The 26966-nt window shown below is 39.9% G+C and overlaps 1 protein-coding gene and 1 pseudogene across 4 annotated transcripts in view; both read right to left on the reverse strand.

The window, feature by feature from the left end:
* ELOVL6 (ELOVL fatty acid elongase 6) overlaps positions 1-26966 on the reverse strand; it is a 132168-nt gene that overhangs the window by 63756 nt on the left and 41446 nt on the right. Inside the window, exon 1 of one of the 4 annotated variants that reach the window (XM_036852893.1) lies at positions 934-952. The exons of the other annotated variants lie outside the window; for them this stretch is intronic. The gene's annotated coding sequence lies outside the window, so the exon portion shown is untranslated. Of the gene's footprint in view, positions 1-933; positions 953-26966 lie in introns of those variants that run through there. 4 annotated transcript variants of the gene reach the window in all.
* On the reverse strand, positions 18462-18810 carry LOC118895583 (annotated as a pseudogene).

Below are 26966 nucleotides of genomic sequence, written 5' to 3' on the forward strand. Positions count from 1 at the left end.
CAGATAACTATATAAATAAGCATAAACATACCCAAATCTGAGAGCACTTTCTCTATACTCAAGGGCAAACTGTTTGAACTGAAAGATGATCCATTTCTGTTCTGTTAACTACCTCCTTCTATTTATAAAGAGTTTTAGTTGACATTCATTGCTTCAGACAACTTTAAAGAAGCTGGAAAATACTATCAAGGAAAAAATTACATGTTTTCATGTTAACTATTGGGTGATTAAATATACCATTGCACTAACTTTCTCCTGGATATAAATTTTGAAAGGGTATTGGGGAAGCAATGAGAAAATATGTCCCAAACACTATTTCTAGATTAGGGAGTAAACAGTTCAGCAATGATGAAGATTATTTCATGGTATAACTCATGGACACTTTTTTGTCACCAAATCAAATTTACATAATGAAACCTGAGTAAAAACTAGCAATGACAAGAAGAAGCAATGACATATTAGCAGGGTAGTAAAAATGGCAGATATTTTTTCACCCATGAGCCTTCACCTAATTATCCAAGCAAAGACTATCAATTTCATTTTGCTCTTGAAAATAATAATACGGCAAGATTTTGATTAGGGTATTCACACCGCTCCTTCAAAATCTGCTCTCTCATTCAGTGACATAAATAAGGCCTATAGGCACTAGCTTTGAGAAGGTTGGTAATGAGGAAAACTTGCCTTACGAATTGGATTGTATTACTTTCCCACTGTTGCAGAAACAAATTCCCACAAATTTCGTGGCTTAAAACAACATGAATGTATTATCTTATAGTTCTGAAGGCCAGAAGTCTGAAATGAGTCTTGTGGGGTTAAAATCAAGGTGTTCCCAGGGGTGCATTCCTTCTGGAGCTTCTGGGTGAAATCTGTTTCCTTGCCTTTTTGGGCCTGTCCAGATATTCCAGAATAATCTCCTCATCTCAAAGTCCTTACCTTACTCATATCTGCAAAGTCTCTTTTGCTCTGTAAGGTAAAATACAAATTCCAGGGATTAAGACATGGACATCTTGGAGAGACTATTATTCAACCCACCACATGGATTATCCTGAATAATAGGAAGGTCTAAAGCCCTTTTTCTATTGTGACATAGGAATCCCCTACAGATGGCAAACCTTCATCCTTTAATTTTGGTTTGCTAGATCCGAAAGCAGTCTCTTCTCTCCAACTCAAGAAAGCATTTTAGAATTCAAGGGGCTAAGAGTCACACTGTTACGGATTGTCCGGAAGCCACTCATAAATATATAAATTCACAAATGTCAGTACTTGAACTCGTATTAGTAACACACGACTTATCATATACTACCTTACAAGGGACTAGGCACCAAAGCTTAGGATTTCCACTGAAATATATGATATGTTAGAAATTATTAGCATGTGTTCAATTTATCCCGACTGTCACAGGTTCTAAAGTGCCATTTTATACTATTTTCAACAACAAAGATTATTTGGCTTGTGACCATCCTCTGTATTTCAATCTTACAATATACGCTACAGGCTCCATCCAGTACATCCTCCTATTTGCAGCAATCCATGTGTTCTACACTTTATCACTCGTATGCTAAATCCCTACAGAGGGAGCCTTCATCTCAAGTGGTCTACTGAACAGCAGCATTTGACACAGATGGTAACCCCCTCTTTTCTGTGACAGTTTCTTCACTTGGTTTCTGGGACACTGTATTCTCCTATTCCTTCCCCAACTTCACCATCTGCTCTTTTTTCATTCTCCTTTGCTCGCTCCCTCTTCATCTCCCCAGTCTTTAAAGTTTGCAGGGCTCTCGGGGCTCAATCTGCGGACCTCTTTTCTTTTCATCTACCCCAGTGGTTCTCAGAGGCGGTGATGATTTTGCCCCTCAGAGGATACAAGGCAATGTCTGGAGACATGTGCACAACTGGAGGAGGACTGGCTACTGGCAGCAAGTATGTGGAGGGCCTGCACGCTGCACAGGGCAGCTCTTCACAGTGAAGAATTATCCACCCCAAATGTCAACAGCGCCAAGGTTGAGAAACCCTGGACAAGAGAAATATAAAGAAAGAGATGAAGAAAAGAGAAATCGGAAAATGCAAGAGTGTGTGTTGAAATGTGATACAGCTTCGAAAAACATGCTCATTGCTTAGAATGACATCACTTTTGTTTCACATACGCTCAGGCTGAATTGCTTCAAACCAATTCCAAGCACAGAGTAAATAAACGCCTGGTTTCAAATCAGCAGTTCCATTTACAATTGAAAAGAAGACAAAACGACCAATTTCGAGCAATATTTCCCGTCATTATTCTAGAATTAGGTTCATTTCTGTCTACAATGGAATCATGGTCCAGCTGCCCTGTGAAGTCTGGAGTGATCAATTCTTACAAACTGTATACCTGTTGCGATGCTACCCTTGCCAAGAAGATCATCCAGAATTGTGTTTTATAATATCTCTCCAGGCAACAGAAACGAATAACCTGGAATGAAGAATAGTCACTGCCAATACAACCCCCTTTTGAAGTAGAATTCCAGTTATTTCCATTCACCCCTTGAGTATAAGAATTCCATGGTTGCCAACCCTTTCCTAGCGCTGGATGGGGAAACGTTGTAAAAATACATTAGACTATCAGGACTTACACCTCTAATACTGATCTTACATGTTCTTAGTTAGCCAGTCTCTTCTAAATCATCAAAGTATGACAATTTGATAACAATAAAGGTTTCTGTGACACAAACTTTTTAAAATTAAGAACAACTTTACTTTGTAAATCTCAGAACTATACAAGTAGGTGCTACCATATGCTAAAGCATGCCAATTGTAATGAACAAAATCAGTTGCACTGTTTTCTAAATCTTAGAACAAATTATTTGATTATTTTTATTAGTCACCCTCAGGCCTTTGGTATCCTGCATTTCTGCCATGTTGGGAGACACTGATCCTCTGATGATTGTGTACCAGGCTGAATGAGTTGAACAGGAAGCTGCTCTCTACTATGTGTGTGTCATCAGTTTCTACATGGGGAACCAGAATAAAAGCTACCAGGGTGGCCAACACTGGTTTAGGAGCTTTTAGCTTTATATCTGTGTTCATCATTTCCCACAGAGACTTTCACTTTGCTTTTTTTTTTTCTTTTCCCCCCTTCAATTACAGGATCGAAGCTAGGAACAATGATAAAAATTCCTCTTGGGGAAAATGTTTAATAGAAAAGTCTCAAGGTCTATCAAACAAAATAGAAATGAAGAGTACAACTCCCATTTCTCCAGAAAGTGAAAGGGGAATTTGTTTCATTTCTAAAGTTTCTCTTTACTACTAGGTTGTGTGACAAGAATAATTTCTTCTTCACTTGCATGGCAGGTGAATCCTGAGACATGTCTAAGGTACGGCTGGGATTTATCAAGCATGGGTTCTGAGAAAAGAGATTCTTAAAATAGCAATGCCCAGAGCATCCTTTTCTTCAATCAGACAGTTTCAGAAGGAAGTAAAAGTGCTTAAGGAGAAGGGTGTGTATCTGACTCATGGCTTCTTTGAAAGCCTGAAGGTTAATGTGTCGTCCCATATTCCCAAGGGCATTCCCTTTGGCATTAAGAGGGACTGTGTCCTTGAGATTATTCACGGTGGCATGCACACACTGTGTTAATAGATAGCCATCACTCTGTAAACCTCAGCCTCTGCTTTCACTATTCTCTTTTCTTATTTGTCAAGACCAACTTACTAAGCAACAAGATTTGGGAGAAAGAATATTCTTTACTTAGCTATGTTTACACATAAAGGTCCCGCCTGCCCCACTCCCCATAAAAAAGTAAAAAAAAAAAAAAAAAAAAAAGATTTGTCAAGTGTTTATTCAAGATGTATCTTTCAGGGCTTCCCTGGTGGCGCAGTGGTTGAGAATCTGCCTGCCAATGCAGGGGACACAGGTTCGAGCCCTGGTCTGGGAAGATCCCACATGCCGTGGAGCAACTAGGCCCGTGAGCCACAACTACTGAGCCTGCGCGTCTGGAGCCTGTGCTCCGCAACAAGAGAGGCCGCGACAGTGAGAGGCCCGCGCACCGCGATGAAGAGTGGCCCCCACTTGCCGCAACTAGAGAAAGCCCTCGCACAGAAACGGAGACCCAACACAGCCATAAATAAATTAAAAAAAAAAAAAATGGTACCCATTCTCACAATTAAAAAAAAAAGAAAGATGTATCCTTCAGTCTAAAGCATTTTTGAACCAATTTGAGAAATTCTAGATGCCTACATGCCTACATGCTACAACAACATTTAAAAGTTTTACTGAGCATCCACAGTAGATCTCTAGTACATGAATTTACTGCTCCACAATAGACACAAAGTTAACACTGGCTTGGAGTGCACATTTGTGCACTGCTCCAGACCACTAAAATAGAATGTTTTTCAATTTGGTCAAAGTAATAATAACTTGTTTAACTGAGAACTTATTATATTCCAGGCACTGTTCTTAGTGTTTCAAGGACTTGTTATATACAGTGTCTCATTTACATTTCAGAGAACCCGCGATCATGCCCATTTTGCAGACCAAGAAACTAAAGAACAAGGTTAAATAGCTGTACAGAACCCAGAGACTTTCAGTGACAGTGCTGGGATTTAAACCTAGGCAGCCAAGTGTCAGCCCTGTGCCCTTAATCGCTACACTGGGTTCTTATCCAGAATGTTATAACTTCCCAGTTGGTTCTTTCAGCTATAGTGTATCATCACCTTTTCCAGCTCCCCATCATTCTTTCTGACATTCACAAACATAAATAATCACTTACTGTTGAAATCTATTGATTCTTCAAGAAAGTATTCCTTTAAGTCATATTCATAAGGCTATTGATTTTAACAGAGAGAAATAAATTGAAGAAGATAAACTAAAAAACAGTGCCCTTGCTTAAGTGGTCAAAGTCTCCGGAGAATACATCTCAAAAGCCACTGCATGCTAGAAGCTGACTCCTTTTCCAATCTGATGTTTGCCTACTTTTTTTGTATACTGACAGGCATATTCCCTGGGTCACTTAATGGCTGGGCATACTTTGGCATATTACACAATTTTCCATGTGATTTCTTCGCAATCTTTGACATAGTACACAATTTTCTGCCTTTGTATCTTCCTACTTAGACTGATTTACTGTGTCCTTCTAGCTGTACAAAAGGACTTGCCATATTCCTGTGCTTTCAGATCATAGAATCTAGTATTGAAAAATTACTGAGGACACGTGTACAAGACTATATCTAAGAAAATGTAGACATAAAATCATACAAAGGCAAGTACTTTATATTTTCCAACTACCTTGGTTATTTAAACAGGAATGTCATTAATGTGGGTTATAGGCCCTAGAGAATTTTAACAGATTTGACGTTGTCTCCCAAACTATGTCTAAATGCTTTCAAATGATTCAAATTATCTTACCTCTGACTACTCTGAAATCATGTCTTATAACTTTTCCTGGAACATCCTATGCTACAGCCATACTGTGATTTTCAAAAGACATCACACCCCTTGCCCCACCTTGTCTGTCTTTACACACGCCATTCTCACCACTTTGAATGCCCTTCCAACCCATCCTTGCCATTTTGTTGATCTTTGTGAAGATATTCCCTGACTGCTTCTAGGTCAACTGGATTAACCTTTCCTTCATCACCTCTGTGCTTTCTATACACCTTTTGCCTACCTATTATAGCACTTAACTCTTTATATTTCACACATAAATTTACAGGTCTGTAATCCTGAAAGGTAGGAACTGTGTCTTTCTCAGTTTTGTACACCCAAGGCCTTATACCACAATGCTGGCCTAAAGTGGGCTCCTGACATACGAATGGATGAATAATATATTGGCTATTTTAAAGATGTTGCATTTTGGAAATACTTTAAGGGAAAAAAAAATATATATATATATATATATATTACTGGGAGACTAAAGAAGATAACCAATGCTGAAGTCACCTATGAATCTACGCTTCAAACTCACTTGATTGTAAATATAAATGGTGAAAATTATATTTTATTATAGTTTTGTTTACCTCAAGAGCTGAAAGAATCCTACCAGTTAGTTTCAATTCTATTGACTTTTTTTAAACCTCTCTTCAGAAATATGGTTCTGTTTCTACTGAGGCAGGCTGCTCCGGGAGTAGTATATTGTAACAAGCACCTGCTCAGAAGTACTGGGGAAGCATCATCGAATTTCTTTAGTTCTTGCTGCCCAGAAACCCACATATTGCTTTCTCTATGTAATCATCTGCATAAAATAAGCAAAGACAGAACAGACAGATACAAAGTGAGACTGGCACTGTGATAGCACCACTTTCCACCTGATGACTGTACCGTCATCTGCAATCAATAGAATCTTTGTTATTCACCGATACATTTCCAGACCGACTCTGAAGGGCCAGGCTTAATCTGAAATCAAAATAATGCCAACAACAGCATCATACTATTTTGATGATAAATAAATCATGTTAATTTTGATCAGGATTATTACATAATCCAAGAAAGCTCTAAGATACTATTTAATGCTATCAATTGGCAATGAGGGAAGTGATAATGCCTGATTCAGGTGAGGATACAGTAACTCATCTGTTTTGCTGGCCAGAAGGTAAAGTAATATAGCTCTTGAAAAAACAATTTATCAAGAATTCTAAAAGATCCATAGCTTTTAACCCAGCAATTTTACTTCAAGGGTCTGTTTGAGGCAAACAGTCTTTAATATGGTAAAGGAAAGTTAATCTCTACAGTGCAACAGTGAAAAAGTAACGAGATCTCTAAGAGCCAGGGATATGCTATGGTATGTCCACTCAAAATACTATTACACAGCCATTAGAGTTACATAAAGTGTATATGATTTTAATAACTATGGAAGATAAAAGCAGAATGTGGTATAATTATGTCTTGGAAGAAGAAATACCCCCCACTCCAATTTTACAGTTGTTATTACTGGGTGGCAGGATTATGCATGCTTTTTTTCTCCAATTTACTTTTATGTACTGAATACCTTTTTTTACTAGTTTAATAATAAAAGATGAAAATTTTATATAATAAAATTAAATGTTAAAAATGTTTTAAATTTTAGAAGTACAAAATGCTAACCAACACACCAAGCATTTTGGTGGTGGTTGCATGAATATTATATAAAATTACACAAATTTTATTCCATATACTTCTGCACATGTCTTACTGGAAGATACCAGAATAGTCACCATCATATCTACTGGAGTCACAAAGACCTGGGTTTCAATCCTGGCTGTAAATCATCATATTGGCTCTGTGATCTTGAGTAAAATACTGTACATCTTATCTGCCTCAGTGTCCTCATCAAAAAAACTGGGAAAGTAACACTGCCTTCTCAGGCTTGTTGTAAATCATCCAAATACTGTACCTGGCAGCATCTGACACACTGTAAGTGCTCAATACATGGTACCTAATGCAATTGCTTATTATCGGGGGAAAAAAAATAGATGTTATAAGAGACTCAAACGCCAAAAATCAGGCTGGTTGAGTCTCTATGGCCAAAAGTATTTCAAGTCCTGTTTAGTCATTTTAAAGGTATACATGATACCAGAACATCTGTGAATTTGATATTAGCCTTTTGTGAGTACTTTGAAAATAATAAATAAGCAAAATTGCACTATCCAAATTTGTAATATTCAAGAGCTTTTATGAAAACACATCATTTAGATATCTCAGCTTGAGTATGAAGAGCAGTAACATTGTGAAACAATGATCTGAATGAACACTTTATTCTTATAAAAAGTCCTAGACAGGACACAGGACATAAGTTTCTTAGATGACACACACAGGTCACTCTTGAACTGAGCTGAAAAGTACTGGTCCACCTAAAAGTATGTTTAGAAATAATAACAATTAAAAATGGCTATAAATAAGCCTTCTAAATTAGGTTTTTTGTTTTTTGTTATTTTTTTTTTAGGTGGAAAGGAAAGTTTGCTTTATTTCAGATGCCTGCAACTAGGGGGGGGTGGTGTGGTAAATTAGGTATTTCTAAAAGAAAAATTTTTTAATGTTATGGAAGATATGCTTTTTTTTTCTGACCTATTTATAGTAGGAGGAAAAAGCAGATCCTTTTATAGTCATTTAATTACTAGGCTACCAGTAAAGAAAAGAGTTGAATTTGACCATTTGGCTGATTTACACTGCAGTTAAAAGGCCCATGGAATGTTAGGAAATTAATATTGTACAATGCTCATTCTTTGCACAACTTAAAGTATTTTCACAATAAAAAATGTTGATTGCAGCAAGTCTGAGCTGAGATCAGTTGGCCACGCAGCCTCACGGGTGGGTATAACAGTGCTGTATTGTGAGGTTGCTTCTGCCTTGGTGGTGAGAGGTGAAAGCAAACCTGGCCATAAGGTAAAGTTCTGATCTAACCCAGATTTGTAAAACTGGCATCATTTCTTGGATGTCAGCAGACGTTCAAAGGATAACCACAGGCTACAGATATGGCACAATCTGATTATTCCAAACCAGTTACTGGCCAAGAATCTTCCCTCAATTCTACACACCTGGCATTGGGTGAACCTGACTGATCATGAGCAAATATCTATCAGCTATTTGACCTTTGGTGCATCTTCTGCTTTGGGTCAGCAACAGCTGATGATCCTAGGTAATTGGTTTTCAATTTCTAGTCCTGCCTTTCACCCATAACTTCCCTTAGAGCTTTATACAAAAAGGGAACACCCAAGGGAGTCTACCCATAAGTCAAAAAGGACTGAAATTATGAAAGGGCTTTGAGAGGCTCCTTTTCTCATCAATATCCTCCTCATTTGGCTCCTACTGGCTGCCTGGGACAGGGAAGTGAGCAGCTGGGCTAGAACTCCACTCATCAGAGCAGTCAAGGGGCAGAGACTGGACCAGCAGTTCTCAGTACAAAGTCGCTCCAATAAGAAGATTCTTCATCTCAAGAGCGGCATGTGATGCCAAAATCTAATCTCTATCTTTAGACTTAAATCTTTCTCCCACCTACAAACTCTTTGAACAGGTCCATTGTGAGGTCTATCAGTCTACAATATTCTCATTAAAGACGCGGCATGCATATGACCAGGGGCAAAACAGCCTTGCCTGACTGTACATGGGTGGGCACTGAGATCAAGAGTTCTTATCCGTAACTGCATATGATAAAGCAAAAAAGCAGAGGTTTTACCTAAATGACACCAAGACGATGACTCCTTTTTTTTTTCTCATTAATTTGATGAATTTTAGGGGGGTAAATTGACTGAATCTAACAATTTATATCATATATTCACTGAAATTGATATGGCATATGTTCACTGAAAACTTATCTTATGTCTGGTCTTAATAGCGTCTCCAAGGAAGAAAAGTTGTACATTTTGACAGCACAAAGAACCCCACAGAAAAAGAAATTTTCCATATTCTTTTCCGACTCCAGTTGGAACTCCTGATTATTCATTCAAGAAGTACTAATCAAGCACCTACCGTGTGCCAAGCACAGTTCTAGGCTCTGGGAATACGTCAATGAACAAAACAGACAAAAAAGCCTGCGCTCATGGAGGTTACATGTCTGGAGACAGACAATAAATAAGAAAATAAATAATAAGATATGTTACAAGATTATACATACGATGGAAAGAAGAGAAAGTAAAGCAGTGTGAGGGGAAAATAAGGTGGGAAGTGAGGGACAGACCACAATTTAAATAAGGTGGCCAGGGCAGACACACTGAGAAGGTGAATTTGAGCAAAAGACTTATAGTAAGGGAGTGAACCCCTCTGGGAAAAGCTAGGCAGAGAAAAGGCAGAGAAAAATAACAAGGGCAAGAACTGTCTTCTGTGTTTACAATTACCAGGTTCTGCTAATTTTGCCTTTGGAAATTTCAGTATACTGAGATATCCTTTGAGCATATCTCTAAGTGTACATCTGAACAGTAATTCTGCTTCTTTCAGTAACTTTTCATCTATTGATAAATACAGCTATGCTTGCATAGTCATAAATATCATTCAGGAAGAATGGGCATAAAAGTATCTAGACTATGGTAAAGAAAGTTTATTAATTTGCATAAGCAAACAACATTTTATTTAGGGGGTAATTATAATTGTAAATCTGAGTTCCTAAGAAATCCCCAAACTTCTCAGTTTCTGATCTTTTGTGAATTAAGTTAGTCTGTAGACAAAGATTATGAGGTACCACGGTAGAATCTGAAATTAAGACAGATCTAAAGTAGCTTGACACTAGAGATGAATTTATTTAATCTTTCTCATAAAGAAGATGTGTAGTGTTCTTTCAGGATTTCCTCCTGCAAACCCAAACCTGAATATACAAAATCAAAGGCTGGTTCTTCAAAAAACTGACAGGATTATTCCCAACTAGAGACAGAATTTGACTTTCTACAAGCACATTAATTCTGCTTCACTGGCAAACTGGTTTTAGGTCCAAGTGGCAAAAAAAGGGATAATAATTCCTGACAAGGACAAGGAAATAAGTTTTCAGTTTTTTTCCTGAGTCAGCAGGGGGATGTAGAACACGAGTGACTTTTTAATGTGTATTTCTCTAAATATACATATAAGACGCAAAGCCCAATGGTACTGTGGAAATCAAAACTTTAGAAAAAGAGGCAAATAAAATGAATAAAATATGACTTTAAAACTAAAAAAAGGAACTAAGTGAATTTCTTTTAAAATACACTGTATCAACTATTTCCATTAAAAAATAAAAATTAGGCCTTTTATTCCAGAGCTTAAGTGAGTTGCAGTTAGGTTTTAAATTTTCGACCAAGTAATAACGCTATATACACTATAACCTAATCCCAATTTTAGGAAGTTATCATAACACTCCAAATATAAGGTATAGCCGTTTCTTTAAAGGCCAAAAACTTACAACTTACTTTTTAAAACACTCTGTATTTCCCTAGTTCATCCTTTCTAATGTCGCAAAAGATATCTTCACATCCTTACAGAACTCAGATCTCTCTCTGCCTGTGAAATGAAAGGCCAAAACTATATTAATATATATAAAGAAAGGGGTGAATAAAAGTTAATTTTCTTTATTTATTCTTTATTAAAAAGTTACAAAAAAAAAGTTGCATTGAGATGGTTGGTTTATGGGTAAGTTTTATTTTCCACTTGTGTCTATGCAACACATATTTTAAAAGAGGATATATTTTTTACTTTTTTAATTAAAAAATAAAAACAATATAAATTTTAATTTGAGTGAGAAAAGAGAGCTAGAGATTGGGAGTGAGAATTAGAGATTGAGAAAAACCTGCTAAAGTGAAAGTCATAAACAAAATGTTAGATCCTAGTCTGAGTTGGGAGGGAGGAGTGCAGATTCAAAAAAGGGAGGGAGGCTTGGAATTTCCAGTAACGGCAAACAAGTAACTCAGTGTTGCCCCTTTGGTGGCTTGGGAAGCCTCTGGAAGAAGTGTTTTTATGGAAGGTGGTGGGTGATTAGATGCCAATTTTCTCCCACCTTCTAACTTGACCCCTGATAATCTGGAAAGAGTTTAAGCGGACTTGGAGGCGCTAGTCTTCTAACATCTATATGCAAGTGTACATTTTCTGACTGAGCGCTTTCACCTAGCAAATCTTCAGTGTTTCTCAATATGGTCCAATGACTACGTGCATCAGAATAGCTTGGGGTGCTTCTTATGGCTGCAGATTCCCACCTCCCTAATCCTCTGAATCTAGAAGAGTTCTGTGGTCTGAATGTCTGTGTTCCCTTTACAATTCATGTTGAAATCCTAACCTCCATCGTGGTATGATAGGAGGTGGGGTCTGCGGGAGGTGATTAGGTCATGAGGGCAGAGATCTCCTGAATGGAATTAGTGCCCTTATAAAAGAAAGCTCCGTGCGAGGTTAAAGAGAGAACACGACTGTCTAGGGAGCAGGCCCTTTCCCGACACTGAATCTGCCGGTGTCTTGATCTTGGACTTTCTAGTCTCCAGAATTGTGAGAAAACGTTGTTACTTAAGTGACTCAGTCTGTGGTATTTTGTTATAGCAGCCTGAACAGACTAAGAGCAAACAGTAACCCTAAAAGTCTGCACTTCAATACGACTCTTACAAGACTTTTAGACTTGAGCTTGATCTACGTCAAGATCATCATGATTATCGAGCTCCCTGTCTTCAGCCACCAACATCCCTCCGGGTTCTTTGATTTCCTACCTCAAAGATAACATAACTGTAAGGCACATCAAAATCAATTATATCCTACAATCCAATAAAAAAACTGCTGGCTAATATCATATTTACAAAAAAAAATATCAGTGCATTACAACTAGCCAAGACTTTGACAAGAGAGGAAAACTGAAAGAAAGGAAGAGTGGCAGGCAATCTCTTGTACTCTGCGTTAAGAACAGAGACAGGACATTGCACTGTAGCTGCTCTACGACTCTGAGGATGAGAAGGTAAGCCTACATCTCACTAAGCTTCTCAAGATTCTCATTTATGTGAGCATTTAACAAACACATTAATCTAAAATTCTTTGCCCTTTAACCAGAAAACTGAAACCTAGGAACTTTTCGTAAGTAATGAGCTACTTCAGTTGAAAGATATACTTTTTCAGGAATTGCTTGGAGGATGATAGTTTAGTCTAATAACAGAGATCAAAGATATTTATTTACCTCCTAATTAATAAAAATTTACAAAGCCTTTTGGCTTACGGTGCCAAATTTTGCTGAATTTGTACTGCTAAGAGTTTATCTGGGCTAAGAGTAAGGAGAGTTCTGATTCTTTCTTTCATATTGCAACTCAACAAATACTTATTAAGCACTGACTATGTGCAAGGCATTGAGGAGAGTTAACAAAATAGACACACTCCCTGGTTCCTTGGAGACTTTAAAGTCTTTGGGGGGTAATAGACAAGTGTATGGGAAAGTGGAGGAATAAGATAATAAGGAAACACTCCAATAATAGTACGGATGCACCCTCACCCAGATTTAGACAAGATGAGTAAGTGGGAATAGCATGGGCAGAGACCGAAGCAAGAGAGAGAGAGCACATTCAAATAACTATAAGGAATTTAGTGTGCTTGACCTTCAGATCCCAAGAGTAGGTTTTGAGAGTTTTGAGCTGATGGTCCAAGATAGGTGGAAGCAAGATTATGAGGGCTCTTATAGACTATGTTAAGACATTTCTTTTTAATCCTAAGAGCAAATAGGAAGCCACTGAAGCGTTTAAATGAATGAAGTCAACATGCTTTTGCTTGTGATATATAGAGGTTGCTCACTGATAAGATCAAAGCAGGAGCTTGAGTGAGTAGCACAGGTTTTAGATAAGGGCAGGGCCTGGAGCTGAAGATAAGGCAGGCGTGTGCAATGTGGATACAGGAAGTCCCCAGTCTGAACATTCTTAGTTGGGGAGTCATTTCATAGGAACTGATCACATGGTCTAATGTTCAATGTATGGGTATATGAGGTTAGTCAGGTGATTTCTGCAAATTACTTTCACTCTATCCATCTGTGAGTATGGGGAATGCAGCAAAGTGTAATATTTCCTCATGGTTTTGGTGCTTATCGTGATCTTAGCTATAAAATTATGCTCCCTCCTGTGTCAACCAGCGGCGTGCAATAATGTCAGTTTCAGGACTAAGCAAACATTCACCCATTTTCCCAACCAACAGGGCAGAACTTGTAAAGTTCTAAGTTCCCATGGAACACACTTATGAAGATGCAATAAGTATGTGAGTGATTACCAAGATTTTACGTTATGAATTTTATATTCATGCCTCAAAGGTAAAATAAACCTTTTTAAAGGACAGGTTTATCTTGCTCTATACAACAGATTTACTCCCAGAAAATTGTGTATAAATTGTTTTAAACTAAAGTGTATTTTGAGAAAGTTTGGGGAGCGTCCCTACCGAAGACAAATTTAATGATTACTTGTAAAGATCGAACCTTGTTATTGTATTGTATATATTTTCTCAGGTGAGGCACGTCTAGACTGGATTGCTTTCACTTCTCGCCACATGAGAGGAATGTCCCCAGAGTCATCACCTGGAAAGTCCCTGAGTCTCTCAAGAGATGGCACAGCACCAGGGCAAACATTCTAGTAAGCGATGTGCTCCATAGATGTCCTTCGGTTGGAACCCTAGTTTCAATGGACTGGATCCTTAGGGAAGCTGTCTGAGGATGGCGGTATGACTGAACTGCCAATCACAATGCCCTTCTCCCTGGCTCCCTTCCAGCGATTGGTCTAGGGCTAGTCATGTGACAGAGTTCTGGCAATGATGCAGAAGCAGAAGCGGCCAGATGGGACTTCTGGGGACGCTTGCTTGATTTAGCTGACACACCCTTTGGAGTTTTGCTCCTTTGCACTTCTCTTTCCTGCCTTGTCACAGACTGGATGCCTGGTGGCAGTCATCTTATAGCCATGGGAGAGAAAGCCAGAGGCACAGAAAGATGAAATGGGCTTGCTTTCCAGATGGCATCACTGGGCTGCTTCATCAGCTCTAGACCGCATGCTCCGGACTTCTGCTGAATGAAACAAGGAAATCTCCATACTTAATTACGGTTCTATTTGTTAATTTTTCTGATAGTTCGCAACATACTCTTAACGAATATTCTGAATTTCTATTCAAACTTCTCTGAATACAACGTACCAAGTTCTTTGCTACTGAAATACATGGCATGCTGCAGCGATTTAATAATGTGGGTGGGAACAAGCAAGCCATTACCTCTAAAATGTAAATGTTTATATAGTGACATTTGTAGAGGCTCCTTCTATAAAAGATGCTAGGCTACCTGATCTATTGTGTTGTTAACAAAAAACACCAGGAAAACAAAACCCAAAAACTCTCTACCTCCTGCCTAGGCATTTTGGCCACAATTACTCTCACTTAGTTGAGCTTGATTGGTCAAGTATTAAAAATGACTGAGCCCTGAATGCTAAAGCAGGAGCAACACACTGGCCCAAGGGAATAACTGTCCAGAAAAACGAAAGGACAAAACGCTTTGTGGACAATTTTGGGCAAGTTAAAGTTACACAATAATAAGCACTGCGCAAACCGGACAAAAGCATCAGCCACCAGGGACTGGGTAGTTCTCTTTAAGCAAACATGTGGGCTAAAGTTCACAACAGCTATACTTATTCAAGGTGCAACCCATCTGGCAGGCTCCAGGATTTTCAGGCTAGTTTATATGCACACGAATATAAATCCTTGCAGGATATCAGAGAGCAAAGTTACATTTGTGCACGAGTGTGTATTTATATTGGCACTTAAATGCATATAAACATCGGTAAGTACATATTTCTATTCAAGGGGATAGTTGGTGAGTTTAAAGATCACTAGAGACTTCTCACTCCCACTTGTATATAGAAGTTCCGGCTGCACTGTTTTTTACTTTCTTCGTATATAAATAGTCTTCTATAGTTGAGGAAGTCTCCTGAGCAATAATTTTATTTTATGTGTAGGGGCTACACCTTGGACATTGAACTGAAAATGATGAAACACATAAAATATCTGCCACAATGATTTTCAAATTCCTGTAAGCCATCTGGAGCTATGCCCAGTGATTTGAATTTGCAGAGAAAAACTGAGTTCCAGAGAGATGAGGCCAAGTGCTCACGGAAAGAACAAGAAGAGTCATCAGGGCTGCTTAAATCTAGTTGTGTGGATTATTTAATTTGAACTGTTCAAATTGTTTATCAAAGTGTTTAGAATTGGCCACAGGACTTCCAAATCCCCAGTTCATTTTATGACGTAGAGGCAAACTTTTCTCTAGGAAATTAAATGGTCTTCTATAAACAGGAGGAGTATTGATAGAAGTATCAGCAACAAATCCAAGTTACTGCAGTGTATGTGAATTTAAAAATAAGCTCAAAGGCTCCAGCTGATTTGTTTACTTAAATATATTGGTTGAATATGTATACTCATAAAAATTACCTGGGGAGTCTGTTTAAAACACCCAGAAATTCTGATTTTCTAGGTCCTATGGGGGAGGGGAGGGCCTAAGAACATGAGTGTTGACAATGGCTAAATGATTCTGACACAGGAAGGCCTGCGGGTCCCACTTTGAAAAACACTGGTCTATGCTGTTCTAGATGCCAGAGACACATATCTCAGACTGCTCAGTCTAGTGAGAGAGACAAGGACACAATTTTACAAGGCCTTCCAAACATTCAGAGGGGTGTGAAGAGGACAGAAGAAGGCATAAAAAAGGAGGGCAGAAGTGAAACTAAACTCTCTTGCGGAACGAACCAGTTTTCAAACAGCAGAACAGCTAAAGAACAGGAGAAAAAGCGCTCCGGCAGGAAGCACGGCGGGGACAAGCATTCAGTGGGGCGTGTCGGAAACTGCACAAGGAGTTTGGACCGACCAGGGCGCCAGAGGAGTAGGGAATGAGGTTGGAGGATTAGGAGGTAGTATCCTGAATGACTTTTCTACCTACGTGGGACTAGTTTGAACTTTTGATCCTGAAGGCACAGGGGGCCACTGAGGGTTGAAGCAGGAGGGGCAGAGTTAGATAAAATTTTTAGAAAGCCCACCCAGCCATGGTCACATGGAGGACACCTGGGGGAATGTAAGCTGATGGGCAGAGATGCCAGGTAACTGCAATTCTCGTCATGAGAAGAGGCCAGGACTGGTGAAGATGGATAGGCGAATGCCATTTGGAAGATGGTAACCCATCAGAGTAATCATTCCCTACGTGAATTGAAATGAATTCAGCAGAGAAGGTAGAACAGACAGGTCTTAGCAACTAATTTAATGTGGGGAGAAAGGCAAACGGGAGAGTAGGTGGTGGTTCTCAGGTTTCTGGTTTGTCTGACTCGGTAGCTGGTGTTAGTTTTGTGGGTGGGGAGTAAAGAAGTGGTGTTCTAGTATTTACTAATAGTAAATAAGAATGTGTGATTTACTGGTAGAGATTGAAAGAGACACATAGGGGCTTCCCTGGTGGTGCAGTGGTTGAGAATCCACCTGTCAGTGCAGGGGACACGGGTTCGAGCTCTGGTCCGGGAAGATCCCACATGCCGCGGAGCAACTGAGCCCGTGTGCCACAACTACTGAGCCTGCGCTCTAGAGCCCACCAGCCACAACTACTGAAGCCTGTGTGCCTAGAGCCTGTGCTCTGCAACAAGAGAAGCCACCGCAATGAGAGGCCCACGCACCACAACCAAGAGTAGCCCCCGCTCGCTGCAACTCGAGAAAGCCCATGCGCAGCAACAAAGACCCAACGCAGCCAACAATAAATAAATAAATTAATTTAAAAAAAAAAAAAGAAAGAAAGAGACACATAGGACGTGGGACTTAGAAATGTGGGCTGGGCTGGTATACAAAGATATCTATTTGGAAGTCATCCACATTTGCATGGTGATGGCTGAAGTCACGAACCTGGATGAGGTCATCCAGGGGGAATATTCAGAGGATCAGGGTAGAACCTAACTGGGAGGGAGGTATCACCATTTAAGGGGGAGGTGAAAAACAAGCAGGAAAGAATAAGAAGAGACAACCAAAAGGTAAGAGGAAAACCAAGGAGTGTCATGGAAAAATGGTCAAAGGAAAGAGAGGGTCGAGTGTCACCAAGCAATCAAGTCAGATAAGTGCTGATAAAGAGTGTTCCATTGTGACCTGCAGTGGCCTTTGGGCTGCCTCCTCTGTACACGGTTCATTCATCTCTTCGAATATTTCCTGAGGTCCCCTGGGTGCCAGGTGCTGTACAGATAAACCTCAAAGCTCAAGGCCAGCCTCATCCTACTTTGAAAGCACAGCAAAAGCATTTCCATTTCCTTACAAATGTTACACCCTGCACGATGTGAACAGGAATTGAATTTGTATGCAAAGCACCGGGTGATATCGCACTTGGGCAAACAGCGAAAGGAGGTGGGGTGACATGCTTTAGGAAGATGAGGCTTAGAGGATCACAGAGTCTGAGATGAAAGTGGGGACGGGAAGAAACGGAGAAACGGTGTGGCAGCATCACCTCCTCATCCTCTGACCTTTTATTTTGTTTAACCCCTGACTTAACTCCAACGTCTGCCTGGGGAGCAAAGTGCTATGCTGAAGAGAAGCAGTTATTTCCCAGTATACTCTTTTGGTATTGAAAGAAGAAAATTAAGATAAGAAAGAGTTAAACTCACCAAATTAAACTAAAATGTTTCTGAGCTCTGACTACACTTTTCTTTTTTTTTAAATTAATTAATTTATTTATTTTTGGCTGTGTTGGGTCTTCGTTTCTGTGCGAGGGCTTTCTCTAGTTGCGGCAAGCGGGGGCCACTCTTCATCTTGGTGCGTGGACCTCTCACTATCGCGGCCTCTCTTGTTGCGGAGCACAGGCTCCAGATGCGCAGGCTCAGTAGTTGTGGCTCACGGGCCCAGTTGCTCCGCGGCATGTGGGATCTTCCCAGACCAGGGCTCGAACCCGTGTCTCCTGCATTGGCAGGCAGACTCTCAACCACTACACCACCAGGGAAGCCCTGACTACACTTTTGAAACCTCCTCTTATAGTTATTTAGCATAGTTACTTTCTTTTTTTTTTTTTTTAAATAGAACAAGTCTTTTAGGGTTTTTTTTTTATTACTCAAAAAAGTTTTTTTTTTTTTTTTTAAGCTTTCTGACTCTGCGCTTGTACCTTTCACACTGTGACCAGGATTTTCTGCTCCTCATTAAGGAAAGTGAGCTTGATCCTGTCACAGACCCATTTAGCACACATGGACCCACCACAGGCCCTGCTGACATGTTTTTTCACTTTAGGTAACCTCCTAAGAACTTTCGGTCTCACAGCATGAACTTCTCAGCACATGTCACATACAGATTTTGGTGCTTTCCCCAACCTTCTTGGTATAAAAGCAAGTAGTTCTACTACCAGGGGCTCAAGACAGCCTATTTTTGTTAGAGGCTGCATTGCATGATAGCCTACAATGGTGTGTCAAACTCAGGACCATGTTGAACGCCTCTAAACAGCATTCCTGGAAGGGCTTCCATTTCTTAGAATTACTCTGAAAACTTAAGGTCTAAAACCTCCAAAACAAGTTATTAGGAAGCCTGTTTTTATACTTTTAGAAACTTAGAACTGATACTATCCATACTTTAGCAGAGTAAAGCCTATGATTATTTCAGTTATCCATTCACTTGTTCAAGAAATACTGACTGAGTTCTTGCTAAAGATTCTAAGTGTCAAAAAAGATGAAGCCCTTGAGCTCATGAAGCCTACATTCCAGAGGCAGACAGAAACTAACTGGAGGCTCTATAGCGTATCCACAGTCACAGTGATATGTTGTCAGGTGCAAAATTAAAGCACAGCAAGTGGGCCAGGAGTGACAGGACTCCATCAGTTATGGCGGGCAGGGAAGGCCTCTTATATATTGAATAGAAATATGTGAAAATAAAATAAATATTTGAAACAACTAGAATATATTTGACTGCACAATTGATATCTGGTTCTGATCCCCACAATATATTCCTTCCTTCAGGACTCCATCGCTGAGATCTACCAATCGCGAAACCCCATTTTAAGCACAGTGGGGAATAGAAGCATTACACCCCTTCCTGCCCTCAGAGTCTACTAACTAGTAGTGACTATCACACATGAAAGAACACGGTCAGTCATAATAAAGTCATAAAAAGAATTGTGCTAAGTCAGCTGATGGAGGGATTACAAGGCTGTAAGAGAACATGACTTCTGGTAGGACTTAACACCACGGCAGGATAGGGAACAGGGGAGACTAGGAATGTGACATTCCAGAATGAAGGAACAGTGTGAAACATGGGCTAGACAGTGTTTATCCGGAGAGTGAGGATTATTCCAGTTTGGTAAATGTGTTCCACATTTGAAAGTGATGATGAAACCAAGCAGGACCCCATGGGGCCCTCCTGGGCACAAAAGCCTTTCCAGGTCCCCCATTTCTTATTTGCAGGATAAAGGCTTCAGCCTCCTAGACCTTTCCTAAGTTCCAAAGGGCAGAGCAAATGGCTACCAGTCGGGGAAATACGGAATGCAGAAACAAAGGAGGAACAATCAAGAAACTACAGTGCAACAATTAAAGCAGGATACTGGTTCTATCTCAAGGGATATACATAACAATATCTTTGAGTTCTTCTGCAGGAACTAAGGCCTCCCCTCAGGTGGAGGACAGTAACTTCAGGCCGAGCATAAGATTCCTAGACCACCCCTGTTACCTCACCATCAGCCAATTATTAGAAAGTCACATACCCTGCATCCCTCCCCTCAAATTTTGCCTATAAAAACTCTTCTCCCCAAAACATCAGGGAATTCGGATTTTTTGAGCACAGGCCACCTGTTCTCCTTGCTTGGCCCTGCAATAAACCTTTCTCTTTTCCAAACTGCAATGTTTGGTTTCGTTTGGCCTTACCGTGCATCGGGCACACAAACCTGCGTTCGGTAACAATGATGTGGGAAATAAGGCAGAAGAGGAAGTAAATAAACACTTCTTACCTATCACTTTGTCTCTCACTGAGTTCTTTCCACAAGGAGACATAAAGAACCTAAGCTTCATTAAGTCTTGAGATCAGGTGTGTGATCTCAATGAAAAGACGGTGGGTTCAAGTCCCAATCTGAGTTTTGGCTGGGTTCAAGGCCCAATCTGAATTATGTGGTTTCATAAGCAGTAATAAGGAAAGTTTGTCCTGCCATAAACAAAGCTAGGACTGATTATGTATGCCATTGACTGACAGATACACACACTCACCTAAATTAAGAGCAATCAGCACTTCCTCAAACTGAATGAAAGACTGGAGATGCAGTCTTACCCTTCAGTTTGCAGCTTGGCACGCGGGATCTTAGTTCCCCAACCTTGGACACCAGGGAGACCAGGGATCAAACTTGTGACCCTTGCAGTGGAAGCACAGAGTATTAAACACTGGACCACCAGGGAGGTCCTATGAATATTTTCTTATTTACCCAGAGTAACTAATTCTGCAGGATCTGCCAGCTACCTCTAATTACACCAGCTTCAACCAATAACCACACCGAACTCTACTCTTGAATAGCATTCTTTTATCCTCTGACTAGCTGACAAAAGGTCAACCGTACTTTTCTGAGTTTCGAATCACCTTTGTGTTTCAGTTTCTCAAATGTTAGTTCATTTGTAAAACTGCTGTTTGAGGCTAAATTAACAAAATTAGCGGCTAAATAACAACCACACCCTGTCCTCCTATACCCTAATAGAGAGCACAGAGATAAGCTGGGAGGGGATGGCAAAGAGAAGTTGGGAAGGGAGAAGAAACAGAGGTCTGAAAAGAACACCTTATCATAGAAACATCCTGATAATCTTCTGGGATTGTCATTTAAAGAGCTGTGGAACTCACATAAATGCAGAATTGCGCCCTTTTTTCCTTCTTGGCTGGAAGGCCAAGGCTCCAGGGTAATAAGCACACAGGTCAAAGTTTGGCAGGGAAAATAGTACCTTTGGAAATTTTATGGTCTGGCATTATACATAGGTCAAGAAATATAATAAAACTAATTTCTTTTGTTTCCTTAGAAGACTGGAAATCAAGAGAACTTTTGGGTTAATATAAATAAATTTTAGTTCCTTCCAGCACTAGAATTCAGTGATTCCTTGACTCTGGCCCTGGATTAAATCTACCTTGGTTGAGTATAAACCTGGATTACTGGCTGGTTGCTTTTAGTGATTTTGCACTTTATGACCACTTCCTCTTAAGAAGTTCACCATTGTGACTAACTTCTTTGGGGGGAAGGTGGAAAGCAGAGGGCCAAGTCAATCCGAAATGGAGCAAACAAACTCACCTTCTACTACCTGGTGAGGAGGACATTTTCACTATTGTTACTGAACCAAACTCGGGTCCACTTGCTTGTGTGCAGTAAAAACAACGTACTGGCACCGGGTAGTCGTGAAGGAAAGTGCAGCGTTTACTGTAAGCTGCCGAACGAGGAGTCCAGGACAGCCAGCGCTCAAAAAGCCCGAACTCCCCGTGGCTTTTAGCAAAGCACTTTTAAAGGCAAGGTGAGGGAGGAGCTTCCCAGGGTAAGCGAGCAGCTGCTCACGTACAGTTCTCTGATTGGTTGATGGTGAGGTAACAGGGCGGTGTCACAAGGGTTAACATCAATCCTTAGGCGCCAGTAGGTTTGGGGGCTACGTGCTCACGGTCATCAAGTAGTTAATTTCTTTCACTTGGTGGTGGTTTTAGCGTCTGTAAAACAACTCAGGAAATGTGCATCAGATACTATTATCTAGGTTACTTCAGAGAGGAGCCGAAGCAGAGGGTATGGGGGCAGGATCTGTCCCAGGAAGGCCCCATAGGGTCCTGCTCGGTTACACTATGAAGCATTAGCATCTTCCAAGGTTTTAGAAGATATTTTGACGTTACTGGAGATCTTCTTATATACATGTCAGTTAAGCGTATGCTTCTAGTAAGTCTATCTAAATTTAAAAGGCAAAAGCTGACAGTCACTATTAATAGATTTCTCTTATTTATTAATAGGATCTATTTTTAACCGTATAATAGTAATAATAGTAATGACACCATAAATTTATTTGGCACTTTGCAATTCACAAAACACTTTTACTAACATTACATAGATTCCTGGGCAACCCACTCTGAGACAAAAACAAATTTGTGCAAACAACTGTTGGCAATGGGCTCACAGATGCCTGGAATTCCCAGGCAGCCAGCTGCATGTGTTCCCCATTTCATTAATTTCAAAATAACAAGGCCATGCAGATTCATTTATATATTATGGCAGGTTTTAACTGTATGTCATGTATCATCTACCTTGTTCCTATGAGACAAAACGATTGCCTTTTACAGGTAAGAAAATGGAGGCTCTTCAAGGCTCTTAAGAAAAGAAGTTACTAATAAATGACTAAAAAATAGCAGACCTATGATGAGAGTGAGTCCAATTCTTTCCTCCATCCCACAGCTTCTGCCAAGTCATTATAGAAATGCACAGAGAGATTCTTATCCCTGTTGCTTGGGTTTCTCAAGAGTGGTAACCCAGTTTAGTAACACAGCATGCTCTGTAATTTACTACTGACAAAGCTACTACTAGAAATTTACTAGTAACTTTCAATTTGGTAAAACATGACGAATAAAAAGCAATCAAAGAGCAGCCTTCTCTTTCTTTACAGCCACATGGTTGCAAAGCAAGCTAGTTATACGTTTGTGGATTTGTGTTAATGATATATACAGCTCATTAATTCCACAAATACTTATTGGACACCTATTATCTGCCAGCCCCTATGTGAAGTGCTGGGTGCACAGTACTGAAAAAGATGGGCACCACCATGAGCCTCACAGAGCTTGTTCTGTTGAATTGGGGAGAGACAGATGCTAATCCACAGATAAACAAAAATAACCCACTATGGTGTGAATTGAAAGAAAACAAAAGAATACTGGGAGAGACAATGTTTGGGGGTGGGAAGCTCTTCTAGATGGAGAATGAGAATATCTCGGTAGAGCTGGCACATCAATTGGGATCACAAAAATGAGGAAGAGCTGGGCTTTGAGAAGAATGGAGGGACGTTCCAGGGAGAAGGAAATGCACACTGGAAAGTCTGAAAACTGGAGTTTAGTTCGTGTAAGCGGCTGAGAAACGGTCATTGTGTGGGTAGGAGCAGGCAGGGTGGGGGAAGGTTTGAGATAAGGATGGAGTCCTACACTGCTTCTCAGCCCTTTACACTGCCTCAAGGCACCTGCTCTGCAACCATCTGCCTTCAATCAACTACACTTAAACAACTGCCTTGTAATCCAGAAACTATCACAGATTAAGCAGATAAAGCTAAAAATAGAATAATATCAATAGATTACCTAAACCAAGGATGCAAGTTTCCATCTTTTTAATGAAGGTTTGCATCAGGTTAAATCATTAATTATAGATACTGATATAGGCACGTGGATGGATAGGTACAGATACATATCTCTAGTATTCTAGAAAAAAGCCTTATCTCTCAAGGTGAGAGGGTAGGGAAACCTTAACTTGTAAATTTTAAGGAAAAAAAGTGAGATTATGGGACTTCTTTTTGTGTGTATTTTTTAAATTAAGAAAATAAACAACAAAATGAAAAAACCTTTTTGTTTTTATGATAGCCTGGTTTTAAGAATTTCAGCTCGTTAAATTTAGGAAGCTTAAAAAAAAAAAATCAAATTCAAGACTGTTCTCTGGACCTGAGCCTAATGCATTTTCATTTGAATGAGAAGTGAATGTACATTTTTATCCCCTTGGGGCTCTGGGCTGTCAATATTTTACTTTTCAGAGATGTGCAGACACCTATAGATAATCATGGTGACCTTGGGTAACATTTTCCCTTATTTAAATCTGTCTTCTTTCCAAAGTATTTTTTGCCTGTTAAACATGATTTTTTTGGGGGGGGGCGGCTCACAGATACGTTTTTAGAAAACAACGATGCACATAAAATTTTTCCTTTTGCACTGATGCATCTGGACCTTTTCTCTTATATGTCTACTCTTTTGTCTCTTTTTGGAAGTGATTTGGAAGCAAAGAAGAGAATGGCTATATAGTTGACCCAACTCTTTCTATTAACGGAGTGTTTTAACTTAGGATTTTTAAGTGGAAGTGAACTTTGGTTGTCTAAGATTTTTTCCAGCTTCTTTAACTCTGGCCCCCTTCCCTAGTCACCTTCGGCTAAACCTGTCATTCGGCAGGTAACAATCTCTAACATAACTGCAACAATCTCTACTGTGGCTGAATTTTCATAGCAAAGAATCTCAGAACTTACCAATTGGTTACAAACTGTTTTGTCATACCTAAGTGTTTGATAGGGCTTTGTCCTGTCCCTTCCCTTCTGTGACAGAATAACTTACATAACCTGCCACGTCATATTAAGCACATTTGGGGATGGTTCAGGATGGTTCCGTCACCCCCATTTGCCTGGTATCCCTATACTCCTAGCATGTGGTAATTATCTGTGACTCCCCTAGTCCCTGGCTGCCATAGATGGGGCTGACTCACTTGCTCTTTCACTCAGTGAGTGCTTTTCCCATGTCCTTAATTCCCCATGCCACTTTGGAGATAGGGCTAGTATGTTTCTATAAGCCCCAAACTTGATTTTGCATTTCATAGAAAGGCGGAGAAGTTGGGTTTCCCCTGCCCCGCCCCCTTTTCCTTTCCACAGGAAGATAAAGCCAGAGGAAGCCTGTACTGTCTTTATTTCTGCAATTACAATGATCAGCTGCTTCCTGCTCCTCACTTCCAAGTTTCTGTACACTCAAGTATCAAATCCCAACCAATCTCTACCACTTACTCTGCTAAAGAGAACAAACGTTGACTCTGAGGGTCTAGTTCTCTTTAATTTTTTTTGGATCATCTTTTGCCTTCAATTCTGAGCACTTTTTACTTGCAACCAAGAGACAATATTTTTGTGTGTGTGAATTCTTAAGGTTATCAACAGATACTCAAAGTCTTAGCAATATCTGAATGATACCGAGCATGTTCGTATTGCCCAAGTGCTTTCAGTGACTACTTGGTAACTGCAATCAAGGGTAATATTTTTTAATGAATATCTTAAAGTCTTCAAGAAGTACCTAAGGTTTAAAAAACCATGAATAATACTGTGCATAAAGATCACCTCTTGGACAACCAAAAAAATACCACAGTAAACTGTTCCAGAGTGACTTGTGTTTCTAATGTTTCTTAGATAACCTCATTTATTATGATCTTAACAACTAGCAGGTAAAGGGACATTTAACAAAAACTTATCGAGAGTGTATAACAACAATATCCTGCTCTTGGCCACAAGAAGAAGGCAAAGCCTTAGGCTCTTTTTCTGCAAGTGGTTTTCAACCAGTTGAAGAGCTTACAATTTAGACTGAACAAAATATTGACTTAAATAAGTTCTGTTATCCCAAAATTTACAGACTGTTAAAATGTTTGCTTTTTTTTACAGCTCACCACCGCTATTGAAATTTCTCATTCACTCATTCTCATACCTCTTGGTTCTGGAAAAACTCAGTCCATGGGAACTGATTCACCCTGAGGCATGAATGAATGACTGACAGTTCTCATTTTTAATTCTTACTTAAAAAAAAATTTTTTTTAATAATTTTATTTTATTTGGCTGCACCGCGGGGCATGCGTGATCTTTTAGTTCCCTGACCAGGGATTTGACCTGTGTACCTTGCGTTGGGAGTGCGGAGTCTTAACCACTGGACCGCCAGGGAAGTCCCTCATTTTTAATTCTTGAAAGCTGCGTGGTTCTAAGCCCTGGGGGCATATTAGAATCACCTAGAGAGCTTTAAAAAAATACAGTATTTGAGAACTGCCTCCTAGAGAATCTGATTTGTCTGGCGTTAAGGGACATTGGTATTTTGAGAAAGCTGCCCAGGTAACTCTAATAATCAGCCCCAGCACATATGAAGGATACTCACAATGCACCTGAAGAATACAACAGAAACAGCGTTTCCCTGGGACCACCTACTCAGAAAAGTGTCTATCAGATGATCAGAAGGGGGGCGGTGGAGGGAGTGGAAGATCTGAAGAAGCACTACAGATGACTGATAATTACCCATGTGGAGGGGATTGGTCCTTATCTGGAAAGCCACTCTGATCCTTGCAGAAGTATTTGAATTCTACTAGTATAGTATTAATTCATGTTTTATTAGTCTAAAAGAACCTTGTGATGTTTTGGAATTTCAGGCAAAAATCTTTACAAATATGAGAAATTCAGCTGGTGTGGGAGACTATACATTGAAACAGAATGACTAGCATATATTTAGATAGCATAGCCCTGCTGTAGTAGCTACACTTCCCAGCATTTCCATAAGCTGGTCCTGCGCTGTCTGATTGTCTTCCTTTTGTCCACTTCCGAACTAGCAACATGCCCCCAAATGGCCCACATTTTTTACAGTGGTTCAACTACCAGCAACAGCAGCTGTGGCAAGAGCTCTGGGAAAGTGCCCTGTAAGCCACGATTGTCACCCGCCCGTGTCTGTCCACTTATTACTGGTGGTACTATGGTCTCTTTCCAGCTTTTGTCAAATGCCAATGCCCTTTGTGTTCCATAGTCCAGTGGAGTTGGCAGACAACCAAAATGGAAACTTGATAAGATTAGAGAAGCACTTTCCTCTTTTCTCATTGGTGGGATGCCTCTTTTGTCATACAGATATCACAAAA

This window comes from Balaenoptera musculus, chromosome 5 (assembly GCF_009873245.2).
Source record: "Balaenoptera musculus isolate JJ_BM4_2016_0621 chromosome 5, mBalMus1.pri.v3, whole genome shotgun sequence".
NCBI classification, from domain to species: domain Eukaryota; kingdom Metazoa; phylum Chordata; class Mammalia; order Artiodactyla; family Balaenopteridae; genus Balaenoptera; species Balaenoptera musculus.